At 54.0% G+C, this 13,098-nt stretch overlaps 1 long non-coding RNA gene across 1 annotated transcript; it reads right to left on the bottom strand.

The window, feature by feature from the left end:
* Nucleotides 1–6,591: 6,591 nt before the first annotated feature.
* Nucleotides 6,592–11,051, bottom strand: LOC114806312. Its single transcript, XR_003754340.1, has 4 exons — nucleotides 11,006–11,051; nucleotides 10,562–10,626; nucleotides 8,771–8,964; nucleotides 6,592–7,949 (listed from the first exon to the last, which is right to left on the bottom strand). It is a non-coding gene; the product is annotated as an uncharacterized LOC114806312 (long non-coding RNA).
* Nucleotides 11,052–13,098: the final 2,047 nt, after the last annotated feature.

Below are 13,098 nucleotides of genomic sequence, written 5' to 3'. Positions count from 1 at the left end.
AGCAAAGCAAAAGAGAACCAAACAGAAACAAGACAACATCATCAAGATAAATAGAATCAAGGAGATATACACCTCATTAACAGAATAAATAGGGTAATAAATAAAAGATACAAATGAGCACAGTGCTGAGGGGAGGGGAAGGGGGAAGAGCAGAGGGTCGGGGGGGAGGGGAGGGGGAGCAGAGGGAAAGGGGAGTTCAGTCTGGGAAGACCTCCTGGAGGTGAGCTCTCAGTAGGGCTTTGAAGAGGGGAAGAGAGTTAGTTTAGCGGATGTGAGGAGGGAGGGCATTCCAGGTCAGCGGGAGGAGGTGGGCCAGGGGTCTAGCATGATAGCAGTTTGGATGGAGAGGAGAGGGCAGATCTTGGCGATATTGTGAAGGTGAGACCGGCAGGTGTCGGTGACGGATTGGATGTGTGGGGTGAATGAGAGAGCTGAGTCAAGGAGTCCCATCACTGTAGACAGCACCACCATCCTTCCCGTCTCACAAGCCCGTAACCATGGCATTATCCTTAACTCGTTTCTCGTTCAACGCACATATTCAATGTCTGTAATTCTATTTATTTATATTGATGCCTGTTTACTTGTATAGATGTCTTTATTGCTGTATTGTATTTTCCAAGCGCTTCCTACAGTGCTCTGCACACAGAGCACTCCATAAATATGATTGATTGAATGAATGAATGTCATGAAATCCTGTCGTTCAACCTTTACGACATCGCTAAAATCCATCCTTCCTTCTCCACCCAAACTGCTACCACATTAATCCAGTCACTTATCTTATCCCACCTTGATGACTTTATCAGCCTCCCTGCTGATTTCCCTTCTTCCTGTCTCCCCACACTCCAGCCCATTCTTCAGGCTGCTGCCCAGATCGTAATCTACAAACACATTCAGTCCCTGTTTCCCCACTCCTCAAGAACCTCCGGTGGTTGCCTACCCACTACTGCACGATAATAATTGTGGTATTTAAGTGCTTACTACGGGCCAGGCACTGTACTAAGCGCTGGGGTAGAAACAAAGTAATCAGGTCGGATACAGTCCCTGTCCCACAAGGGGCTCACACGGTCTTAATCCCCATTTGATAGACGAGTTAACTGAGGCACAGAGAAGTTAAGTGACTTGCCAAGGTCACACAGCCGGCAAGGGGTGGAGCTGGGATTAGAACCCAGGTTCTTCTGACTCCCAGGCCCATGCTCTATCCACTAGGCCACACTGCTTCCGCATCAAACAGAAACTCCTTACCACCAGCTGGAAAGCTCTCCATCACCTTGCCCACTCCTACCTCACCTTGCTGCACTCCTATTACAACCCCGTCTGCACACTTTACTCCTCTAAAGCCAACCTACTCATTGTTTCTCATTGCTGACCTCTCGCTCACATCCTGCCTCTGCCCTGGAATGCCTTCCCTCCTCATAACCGATAGAAAATCTCTCTCCCCACCTTCAAAGCCGTATTGAAGGCACATCTCCTCCAAGAGGCCTTCCCTGGCTAAGCCCTCATTCCCTTTTCTCCCACTTCATTTTCTGGCACCCTGACTTGCTCTCTTTATTCAGCCCCTGCCCGGAGCCCCACCGCACTTATGTACAGACCTGTAATTTATTTATATTAAATAAGTACATTAAATAAGGCCACCCCCCTCTACATTGCAAGCTTGTCATGGGCAGGGAATATGTCTGTTATATTGTACTCTCCTAAGTGCTTAGTACAGTCCTCTGCATTCACTAAGTGCTCAATAAATACAATTGATTGATTGGACTGTGGTGGAGACACAGGTGGTAGGGAGGTCAGCTAGGAGGCTGATGCATTAATCAATGCAGGATGAGGTCTTGGATCAGGAGAGGATCAGTGTGGATGAAGAGGAACGGCCAGACTGCAGCACTCTCATGAAGGTAGAACCATCAGGATTTGATGGCAGATTGAATATGTGGGTTGAATGAGAGAGATGAGTCTAAGATAATGCCAAAGTTACGGGCTGGGGAGACAGGATAGCGGTGTTGCCTATAGTGATGGGAAAGTCAGGGGAGGACAGAGTCAGTCAATCATATTTATCGAGCACTTACCATGTGCAGAGCACTGTACTAAGTCCTTGAGAGAGGATGATATAACAATCAACAGACATTTCCTACCAACAATGAGCTTACAGTCTAGAGGGTTTGGGTGGGAAGATAAGAAGTTCTATTTTGGACCTGTTAGGTTGGAGGTGTCTGCGGGACATCCAAGTAGAGAAGTCCTGAAGACAGGAGGAAATGCAAGACTGCAGAAAAGGAGAGAGCGCAGGGCTGGAGATGTAGATTTGGGGCTCATCCACATAGAAATGGTGGTCGACACCCTGGGAGGGCATGAGAGCTCTTCAAGGGAGTGGGTGGAAGTGCAGAATAGGGGACCCGGAACTGACCTATTTGATGTGGCTTGATTTGAAACATATCATCAAGAAGGTGAACTCTGTTTCCCCAAAGCAACTGTCATATTACAGTTCTAAGGGCGAGTATGAATGTTCACCTGACATGACTTTATGGGTGTGGCTTATTTATATTCTTCTTTATAGACACAGGATCTATGACATCCAACAATACACATATTTATTTATTCTCTCTGTATATACAAACACATGAATATTTGCATGAACATCTATCATATGGGTACATATCCATGTATTACCTACACACACACAAAACACATATACATTATTTCCAAATGTACACAAATCCAATCCACTGGAGTACACATTTGCTGTAAAGGAAATATGTCAAGGAGGGAGAGGTTGTATTCTCTCAAAGGTATCCTGGCCAGACATAAAGGAAATAATTTCTATTGAACTGTGATTATACTTTTTTTAAAATAGTATTTGCTGAGAGTTTTGTGCCAGGCACTGTAGAAAGTGCTGGGGTAGATACAAGTTAGTCAGGTTGGACACACTCCCTGTGCCATACAGGGCTCACAGTCTTAATCTTCCTTTCACAGATCAGGTAACGGGTACAGAGAAGTTAAGTGACTTGCCTGTAGTCACGCAGCAGACAAGTGGCAGAGCCAGGTTTAGAACCCAGGTCCTTCTGACTCCCAGGTCCGTGCTCTATCCACTAGGCAATGCTGCTTCTTCCTCAAACCCACACTTGTTCATGGGCCCCACTAAATCTACATATACGGCAGTACAGTTGTTGCCCGATACCATTTTCACTAGGCTGGGGAGAAATAACCTCCCTTGTTCCTATTCTTGACAGCACTGAAGGGGGGGAAAAAAAAAGTCTTTTTATTTCTGCAAACTCCTGCACTGAAGAGGGTTCATCTGCCCAACCCGGGCTTACGGACCCAGATTTGGGGATCCCAGACTCAAGGACGCCAGATTAAATCGATCAACCAATTAGTGGTGTTGACTGATTGCTTGTGTGCAGATTTCTGTACTAAATTCTTAGGACAGTACAACGCGACCGAGTAGATTCCTGCAGACAAGGAACCCCGGGTGCAGTGAGAAAGCCTCCAAACACAAGACCGTCCGATGGGTTCCTCGATTGCCATCCGACCCCAGGTGAAGGGCTGTGGGGCAGGGAGTGGGGTTAGGAGAGCGGGAGGGAGAGTGAGGGTCCCTGAGCCCAGAACGGGAGCCCGGGATGTTAGGAGAGGAGTCCGGGGCTCTCTGACCCCTGGATTTGGCTGCCGTGTACAGCACCAGTCAAGGCCGGCCACGCCCATTACTAAATCTGCTATCAGGAGGGGATGAACTCAAACGAACAAGCTAGGTAAGGGACTTGCCAAGTGGACTGGTGAGCGAAAGAAAGAATCTGTGATCCTGAATAAAGTGGATTCGGACGGGCTGTTGCTTAGGCTTTTAGTAGAAGGGCAGAGAGAGTAACTGAACCCAGGAAATGAAGCCAAGCTGCTAAGCAGAGCAGTCGAGGGCTCTTTTCTTAAAGAGGTGTCCCTGGATGTGGCTGCCGTGGTCCGCACCAGTTGAGGAAAAGCAATCTCATCACTAAGTGCAATATCAAGAGGGGATGAACTCCAAGAAACACGGCGTTTTACGGAGCCGACTGCTGGGCTAAGGGGAGAGTAACTGCGATCCTGGAGGAACTCATCGATGAACACCTGGAATGAATTGGATATGGACCCACTCGTAGCTTAGGCTGTTGGAAGAAGAGCAGGGAGAGAGTCTCAGCCCTGAATTATTATTAGTATGGTATTTGTTAAGCGCTTACTATGTGCCAAGCTCCGTTCTAAGCGCTGGGGTAGATGCAAGGTAATCACGTTGTCCCACGTGCGGCTCACATTCTCGAACCGCTTTTACGGATGAGTTAACTGAGGCACAGAGAAGTTAAGTGATTTGCCCAAGTGGCTCTGCCAAGACAAGTGGCAGAGCCGGGATTAGGACCCACGACCTCTGACTCCCAAGCCCGGGCTCTTGCCACTAGGTCCCGCTGCTCCTCCACCCAACTGGAGGCCACGGTGCTCAGAGGAATCGAGGGCTCCTTAAGAGCTGGTCATGGTTTGGGCTGGCCTGGACGGCCACTCCATCGAGAGAAGCAACCAGTGGAGTGAGGGGCGGGTCCTCCCGAGGAGAGGGCAGATTCCCTAAGGAGTGGGGGACAAGAGGTGCCCAGAGAGCGAGGGAAGGGGACAGCTGGATTACAAAGAGCAAGAAGGCAAATGGGGGGTCACAGCCTGCCAAGGAGTGGCAGTGCAGAGCCTACCAAGGAATGGGGTGCAGAGCCTCCCGAGGAGTGGGGAGTAAAGGATGACCAAGGAGCGGGGGGTGCAGAAACTCCTGAGGAATGGATGACAGTCTCCCAAGGAGCCAGGGACAGGAGGCGCCCAAGGTGCAGGGGTTCAGAGTTTGTTTCCTGAGGAATCGGGTGGCAGAACCTCCCAAGGAGTGGGGGTGCAGAGCTTCCCCAAGAGCAGGGGGCAAGAAGTACCCAAAGAGCAGAGGTACAGAACTTCCTAAGAGGAGGGCAGAGCCTACAAAGGAATCAGGGGGTGGGCCTCCCAAGGAGTGGGCGTGCAAAGCCTCCCAAGAAAAAGGGAGTAAGGCATGACCGGCGGGGGGGGGGGGGGGGGGGGCGCGGGGGGTGCAGAGATGCCTGAGGAATGGGGGGCAGAGCCTCCCAGGGAGCGGAGATACAGAACTGTCCAAGTGGAGGGCAGAGTCCACCAAGGAGTGGGGGTGCAGAGTGTCCCAAAGAATGGAGGTACAGAACATTCTCGAGAAATGGGGGCAAAAGGCACCCAAGTAGTGGGGGGTGCAGAGTCTCCTGAGGAGCAGGGAGTAAGAGATGACCATGGAATCGGGGGTGCAGAGCCTCCCAAGGAGCGGGGAGCAAGGGGCACCCATGGAACAAAGATACAGAACTTCCCGAGTGGAGGGCAGAGCCCACCAAAGAGTAGGGGTGCAGAGTGTCCCAAGGAATGGAGGTACAGAACATTCTCGAGAAATGGGAGGCAAAAGGCACCCAAGGAGTGTGTGTGTAGGGGGGGTGCAGAACATTCCCGAAGAATGGGGGGGTGTGGGGGCGGTGAAAGGTGCCCAAGGAGTGAGGGTACAAAATATTGCCAAAGACTGGGGGGCAAAAGGCCCCCAAGGAGTGAGAGTAAAGACCATTTCTGTATCACGGGGGTCAAAAGGCACCCAGGGAGTAGGGGTGCGGAACTTTACAACAAAGGGAGGACAGAGCCTCATGAGGAGCGGGGAGGCAAGAGGCACCCAAGGAGTGGATGTACAGAATTTCCTAAAGAGTGGATTGGGGGGGCAGAGCCACCCAGGGGGTGGGGGGGGCGGCGAAAGGTGCCCAAGCAGTGAGGGTACAAAATAATGCCAAAGACTGGGGGGCAAAAGGCCCCCAAGGAGTGAGAGTAAAGACCATTTCTGTATCACGGGGGTCAAAAGGCACCCAGGGAGTAGGGGTGCGGAACTTTCCAACAAAGGGAGGACAGAGCCTCATGAGGAGCGGGGAGGCAAGAGGCACCCAAGGAGTGGATGTACAGAATTTCCTAAAGAGTGGATTGGGGGGGCAGAGCCGCCCAGGGGGTGGGGGGGGGGTCGGCGAAAGGTGCCCAAGCAGTGAGGGTACAAAATAATGCCAAAGACTGGGGGGCAAAAGGCCCCCAAGGAGTGAGAGTAAAGACCATTTCTGTATCACGGGGGTCAAAAGGCACCCAGGGAGTAGGGGTGCGGAACTTTCCAACAAAGGGAGGACAGAGCCTCATGAGGAGCGGGGAGGCAAGAGGCACCCAAGGAGTGGATGTACAGAATTTCCTAAGGAGTGGATTGGGGGGGCAGAACCGCCCAGGGAGTGGGGGACGGAGCTCCCGAGAAGGGGGATCAGTCAAGGAAAGGCAATCCCTTGATTAAATGTAGTATCAGGAGGGAACAAAATCACCCAAGCAAGGTGCTTCCCAAGTAGACTCGGGGGGCCGAGGAGAGAATCCAACCACGACCCTGGAGGAACACATTGACAGACACGCAAAATCAGGTACGTCGGGCCCCGTCTGCTCAGTAGGCCATAAGGAGGAAAGAAGGGAGAGTCGCTGAGCCCAGAACACCCCACCCTCAAAGTCTTATTAACGTCCCATCTCCAAGAGGCCTTCCCCCCTTAAGCCCTCTTGTCCCCTCCTCCTTCGCCGCCTACGCATTTCGATCTGTACCTTTGGGCACTTGGAAGTCACTCCACCCTTAGCCCCAAGGCTCTTAGGACATACATACCCATAATCCATTTCTTTATATCAGCGGGAGTCTCCCCACCTAGACCACAAGCTCGTTGACGACAGGGAACCTTTCCACCAACTCTGCTGTACCCCCTCCCAAGTGGTCTGTACAGTATTTGGCACACCCTAAGCGCTCAGTAATACCACTGAATGACTGATTGATTGTTGCCCTCTGGCAAGTCATTTCCCGCAACAGCCGAGGAAAAACAGGGGACAATAGGAGGGGTGGGAAGTCAAAGCAGTGACCTTAGAGGGGAGAGGAGCTACCACTCCCCTAGGCCTAAAGAGCCCAATGGGTCTCAAGTGTAAAGCCTGGCAGTCCCCGGTCCTTTTCCCTCCTTTTCTTCCGCCCACCCCCCGGGACTTGGCTCGGCACGGCGGGGGCCACGGCCGAGCCCAAGTCCCTCCCCACCCTGTGCAACCTCCTGCATGCTCTGAGGATTTGAGGCACCGCAGGCTTCAGGGAGAACCAGTTCCTGCCAGGCTCCTGAGGAGGCTGGACCTTCCTAATTCTCTGGGAAAAATCTCCCACCTGCTGCCCTCTCACCTTCCTCATTTGAAACTCAATATCGGCTCTGATCCCCAAGCCACCCACCGCTTCCCCGGGAAGTGCGAAGCTGGTTTTGGGGAGAAATTGGCCCCAGTTTGACTTGCCACTTTCCCCAGCCCACTCTTTGTGTGGCTGAGTGAGTATGCTACTGCCTTCCCCAGGGTTGCCGGTCCAGCTGTTGGCCCACCAAGGCCTGCTTGGACCCTGCTTGGACCCTGCTTTCTCTTCCTGAACCACCTCCCCAAGGGAAACTCCTATACCGGCTTCCCTCCCCTTCTACCCTCCCACCCCCAACTCCCCGACATACACCACCATGACACCGTTGCTCTGGATCCAATGCCCAGAGCCCTCCCTTACCCACTGCCTGAGGCGACTTCCTCCCTACCTTTGGTATGTCTCCAGCTCCCTCACCCGGTAGGGCCAGTCACAACACCTGGCTCTGGCCTGCAACGGGTTACTTTCTCTCTCACCTCTGCCGCACCCACTTGACCCCCAGTACCACCCACCCGTCGGCTCCACCATTGCTCTGGACCCAGCACGACGGCCCCCGCCGTCCTTCACGGGCTACGGAGGTCTTCCGGCCCGCCGGCTCCCCGCACGCCAGGTTGAGGTCGCCATCCCGCGGATCCGTGGCTGCCCAATGATCCCGGAGCTTGGATCCCTCCGGTCCCGGCGACTGAATCCTGAGTCGTCACCAGTCACACTCCTGCACGAGAGAATGAGGGAGGGTCCAGGCGAAAGAGAAGCATTTTCCCCTAATCCTTCATTTACCACCCCAACATGGGAATGCCTGCCCTCAAGGAACGTCAAATACAGGGCTTGAGTTTGAGGATTTAGTCACCTTGAGTAACTTGTTCTTTGGCTGCTCCGAATCCTGAAATTAAAAGCTTTTCATCTGCCTAGGTACTGTGTCGGAAAAATCGCCACATAATGACCAGACCTGAAACCCCACTTCCTTCTTTTCACTTGGTCTTTGAAATTTTCCAGTCTACATTTGCTTGGGAGCCTCCTTAGTGTACAAGCGTCCTAGTGGCTGTACCGGGGAGTCCAACAAGGGGAAAACAATTCTAGAAGGTTACAGAATCAGCAGTGGCGGCGGGGGGGCGGGGGGAGAAGGGAAAGGGGAGGAACGACGGAGGCCGACTCCGGTTACATGTAGGCAGCCGGAGTCAGAGGAAGAACGGGGATATGAACTTCGGCGGCCAGAGTATGGAGGGATGAAAGTATGAAAAATTGGGTAGAAAAAAAGAGGAGTGCACATGAGTGGGCTTGACGAGCCTCGTTACTTTCCAGTCAATCTGTGTTCCAGGTACACAAGAGGCCCCTTTTCATTCGGATTCAAAAATTCCCCTCCACCTCAGTCATTTTCCCGGCCTTCTCCCTAGACATACCAAGCTTCACCGGCTCAATCCCAAGCTGAGGAAAAGTTTGCTTGACTGTGACATAGAAAAATAGGTGAGAGTGATTTCTTAAAGGTCACGAATCGGATTTGTACATTTCCCCATTCGGGGCAAGCTCCGCACTTACCGCGTGAAGGTCCCACAGTCACCGTAGCCAACTCCCGCTCAAACTGCCCATGGTCACAGCCAGAAAACCCCGGAGCCCAAGGACTTCTCGGGCCTCTTCTTCAACCCGCCCGTGCTGGCTTCCAAGAGCACGCAGGTTCAGGGGGCCCCCAGGGACAGACAGTGTACCACCCCAGCCATAATGGGACAGAAGATCTGCAGGAGAGGAGAAGAAAGGTGCGGATGGGTGACCGATCCCTAAGGCGGAATGTCCACAAATTACCAGGGCTTCAACCTAAGTGTCCCCTGGCCACGTCCCGAGGGAGGGAGCTCCGTGGAAGTAAAGGAGCAGTCGGGCCGGTGGAAAGAGAACGCCTCTCGTAGTCAGGAGACCTGAGTGCTCGTGACCAGTCTGTCGCCGGCTGGCGTTATGATGCCTGTGCCATCGGCGGGCAAGCTTTCAAGTCAAGCGCCACTTAGGGCATTCCGTGAGGCGGACGAGTCCACGGGGAATCCCCAGCAACGGCCAGCTCAGGTGCCCACAAAAGCAGAGGCTTCCAAAGCAACTGCCTGCTGAGTCACAGCACAGCCAAAGCACAGGGGTCAGCGCTCGGCTGCAGTCACCTGGGCTGGGTACAGGTCCTTGGCACGCACTGGGCAAAGACGGCACCACTCACCCCATCCTTACGCCTCGCCCCCCATGCCTCGGAAAGGAGACGGCTCACGGGGTTGTGAGCCTGCGAGTGGCACTGGGTAAGCCCCGCGCCCTCTGAACACGTCCTCCAGAAGGTTCTTGGTCCTCAGAGTACCCCCATGAACACCTGATATTCACCACCACCCCTCAGGCCCACCCCACTTGTGTACATAATCGTACCCTCTGCCATTTCCCCTATGTGGAATCAATTTCCACGTCGGTATCCCTCTCTAGACTGCAAGCTCTTTCTGGGCACAAATAGCATCTACCAACCATTCAACTGTACTTTTCCAAGGGTTTAGTCCAGTGTTCTGCAGTGTTCCTCCCCCCCACCCCCAGCACTGTGCTCACTGGCATATTTTATTTATCACCCTATTTATTTTGTTAATGAGGTGTATATCCCTTTGATAATATAATACTGATCCTGACGACACTGTCTTGTTTTTGTTTTGTTCTCTTTAGCTCCGCTGTCTCCCCCGTTTAGACTGTGGGCCCGTCATTGGGCAGGGATCGTCTCCATCTGTTGCCAAACTGTCCATTCCAAGCGCTTAGTCCAGTGCTCTGCACACAGTAAGCGCTCAATACGTACTACTGAATGAACACACACGAGCCCGCTATTGAGCAGGGATCGTCTCTGTGGCCCCAACTGTCCATTCCAAGCGCTTAGTCCAGTGCTCTGCACGTAGTAAGGGCTCAATAAATACTACTGAATGAACGCGCACGAGCCCGTTATTGGACAGGGATTGTCTCTATCTGTTGCCGAACTGAACATTCCAAGCCCTTAGTCCAGTGCTCTGCACATAGTAAGCGCTCAATAAATACTATTGAGTGAATGAATGAACGCACACGAGCCCGTCAATGGGCAGGAATTGTCTCCGTTGCCGAACTGAACATTCCAAGCGCTTAGTCCAGTGCTCTGCACCTAGTAAGCGCTCAGTCAACACTACTGAATGAACACGCACGAGCCCGTTATTGGGCAGGGATTGTCTCTGTGGCCGAACTGTCCATTCCAAGCGCTTAGTCCAGTGCTCTGCACCTAGTAAGCGCTCAATAAATACTGCCGAATGAAGGAACACACTCAATAAATGCCACTATTGAATGAGGTGTCCCAGGACTCACCTGTCTCCCTCGAATGGCGTCACTCTCACCATCATCAACAGCAGCAGCGTACTGAGCGCCTTGGCCTGGAGAAGGAGGGTGGGGGGGGGAGGGCCGAGGTTGGCGGCCGCCATGTTGCCCACCCGGGCAGGGCCCCCCAAACCTGGTCCCAGCGGCGGAGCCACCCGAGAGCCCCCGCCCCGAGCAGAGAAGGTGGGGAGGGGGGCGGACAGGGAAAAGGGGAGCGGCAGAGCGGGAGCCGCCGCAGGACCCAGAGCGCAGCCTCTCTCACGCGCGCGCGCCTGACCCCCCCCCCCCCCAAGGCCCCCGCCCCCGCAAAAGCCTACCGCACCTCCCCGACGCTCACTACCGCACTTTTCCGATCCCGCAAACGTACCAGCGCTTAGAACAGTGCTTTGCACACAGTAAGCGCTTAACAAATACCACCATTATTATTAGAATTACCGGGCGGCGGCGGCCACAGAGCGGAAACACAACGCTTCCTCGCGGCGAGCGCAGGGGCTGACGGGTAGCGAGAGGGACCGACCTCTGACGAGAGCGAGGCGGGAGCGCGCGCGCGAGGAGGCTCTGACGGGGAGGGCCGTCTGCGCCTGCGCCACTTTGGACTTTTCTACGCTCCCGCGGGCGTTCTCACACGGCACTTTTTCTCCGGGCACGAGGGCTGGAGCTTCTCCCCAGTAGCCAGGGGGCTCGCGGAGAGAGCCCAGACCTCGGGGCCGGCGGCACCGCCCTTTACCCGCTTACGGTGACCTCGGCCAAGGCACTGAACCTCCCCTTGAGGCTGTAAGCCGCGTGGCTCGGTGGAAAGAGCTCGGGCTTGGGAGTCAGGGGTCGTGGGTTCTAATCCCGAGCTCCGCCGCTTGTCTGCTGGGTGACTGGGGGCAAGTCACTTCACTTCTCTGGGCCTCAGTTACCTCATCTGGAAAATGGGGGTGAAGACTGGGAGCCCCACGTGGGACAACCTGATGACCACGTGCCTGGCTCGGTGGAAAGAGCCCGGGCGTGGGAGTCAGAGGTCGTGGGTTCTAATGAGGACCCTGCCGCTTGTCAGCTTTGTTCATTCATTCATTCATTCATTCATTCATTAATTCATTCATTCATTCGGATTTATTGAGCGCTTACTATGTGCAGAGCACTGTACTAAGCGCTTGGAATGGACAAATCGATGACAGAGACAGTCCCTGCCCTTTGACGGACTTACAGTCTAATCTGTCTGTCTACAGGCAGACAGACAGACAAGAACGATGGCAATAAATAGAATCGAGGGGATGAACATCTCATTAAAACAATAGCAAATAAATAGAATCGAGGTGATGTACATCTCATGAACAAAATAAATAGGGTAATGAAGATATATATACAGTTGAGCGGACGAGTACGGTGCTGAGGGGATGGGAAAGGAGAGAGGGAGGAGCAGAGGGAAAGGGGGGAAGAGAGGGCTTAGCTGAGGAGAGGTGAAGGAGAGGGTAGAGGGAGCAGAGGGAAAAGGGGAGCTCAGTCTGGGAAGGCCTCTTGGAGGAGGTGAGCCTCTTGGAGTAGGGTTTTGAAGAGGGCAAGAGAATTAGTTTGGCGGAGGTGAGGAGGGAGGGCGTTCCGGGACCGCGGGAGGACGTGGCCCGGGGGTCGACGGCGGGAGAGGCGAGAACGGGGGACGGTGAGGAGGTGGGCGGCAGAGGAGCGGAGCGGGCGGTGGAAAGAGAGAAGGGAGGAGAGGCAGGAGGGGGCAAGGTGATGGAGAGCCTCGAAGCCTAGAGTGAGAGGTTTTTGTCTTGTGCGGAGGTCGAGGGGCAACCACTGGAGGTTTTTAAGAAGGGCAGTGACATGCCCAGAGCGTTGCTGCGGGAAGATGAGCCGGGCGGCGGAGTGAAGAAAAGACTGGAGCAGGGAGAGAGAGGAGGAAGGAAGATCAGAGAGCAGGCGGACACAGTAATCTAACCGGGATATTACGAGAGCCCGTAACGGTAAGATAGCCGTTCGGGTGGAGAGGAAAGGGCGGATCTTGGCGATATTATAAAGGTGAGACCGGCAGGTCTCGGTGACGGATCGGATGCGTGGGGTGAACGAGAGAGCCGAGTCAAAGATGACACCGAGGTCGCGGGCCCGAGAGACGGGAAGGATGGTCCTACCATCCACGGTGATAGGGTAGTCAGGGAGAGGACCGGGCTTGGGAGGGAAGCTGAGGAGCTCAGTTTCGGTCATGTTGAGTTTTAGGTGGCGGGCAGACATCCAGGTAGAGACGTCTTGGAGGCAGGAGGAGATATGAGCCTGAAGGGAAGGGGAGAGGACAGGGGCGGAGGTGTAGATCTGTGTGTCGTCTGCATAGAGGTGATAGTTGAAGCCGTGGGAGCGGATGAGTTCACCGAGGGAGTGAGTGTAGATGGAGAACAGCAGAGGGCCGAGGACTGACCCTTGAGGAACCCCAACAGTTAGAGGATGGGAGGGGGAGGAGGAGCCCGCGAAGGAGACCGAGAATGACCGGCCAGAGAGATGAGAGGAGAACCGGGAGAGGACGGAGTCCATGAAGCCAAGGTGAGATA

Source organism: Ornithorhynchus anatinus, chromosome X1 (assembly GCF_004115215.2).
Source record: "Ornithorhynchus anatinus isolate Pmale09 chromosome X1, mOrnAna1.pri.v4, whole genome shotgun sequence".
NCBI classification, from domain to species: Eukaryota; Metazoa; Chordata; class Mammalia; order Monotremata; family Ornithorhynchidae; genus Ornithorhynchus; species Ornithorhynchus anatinus.
Note: the sequence above shows the minus strand (reverse complement) of the source record. Positions and strands in the feature narration are given on the sequence as shown.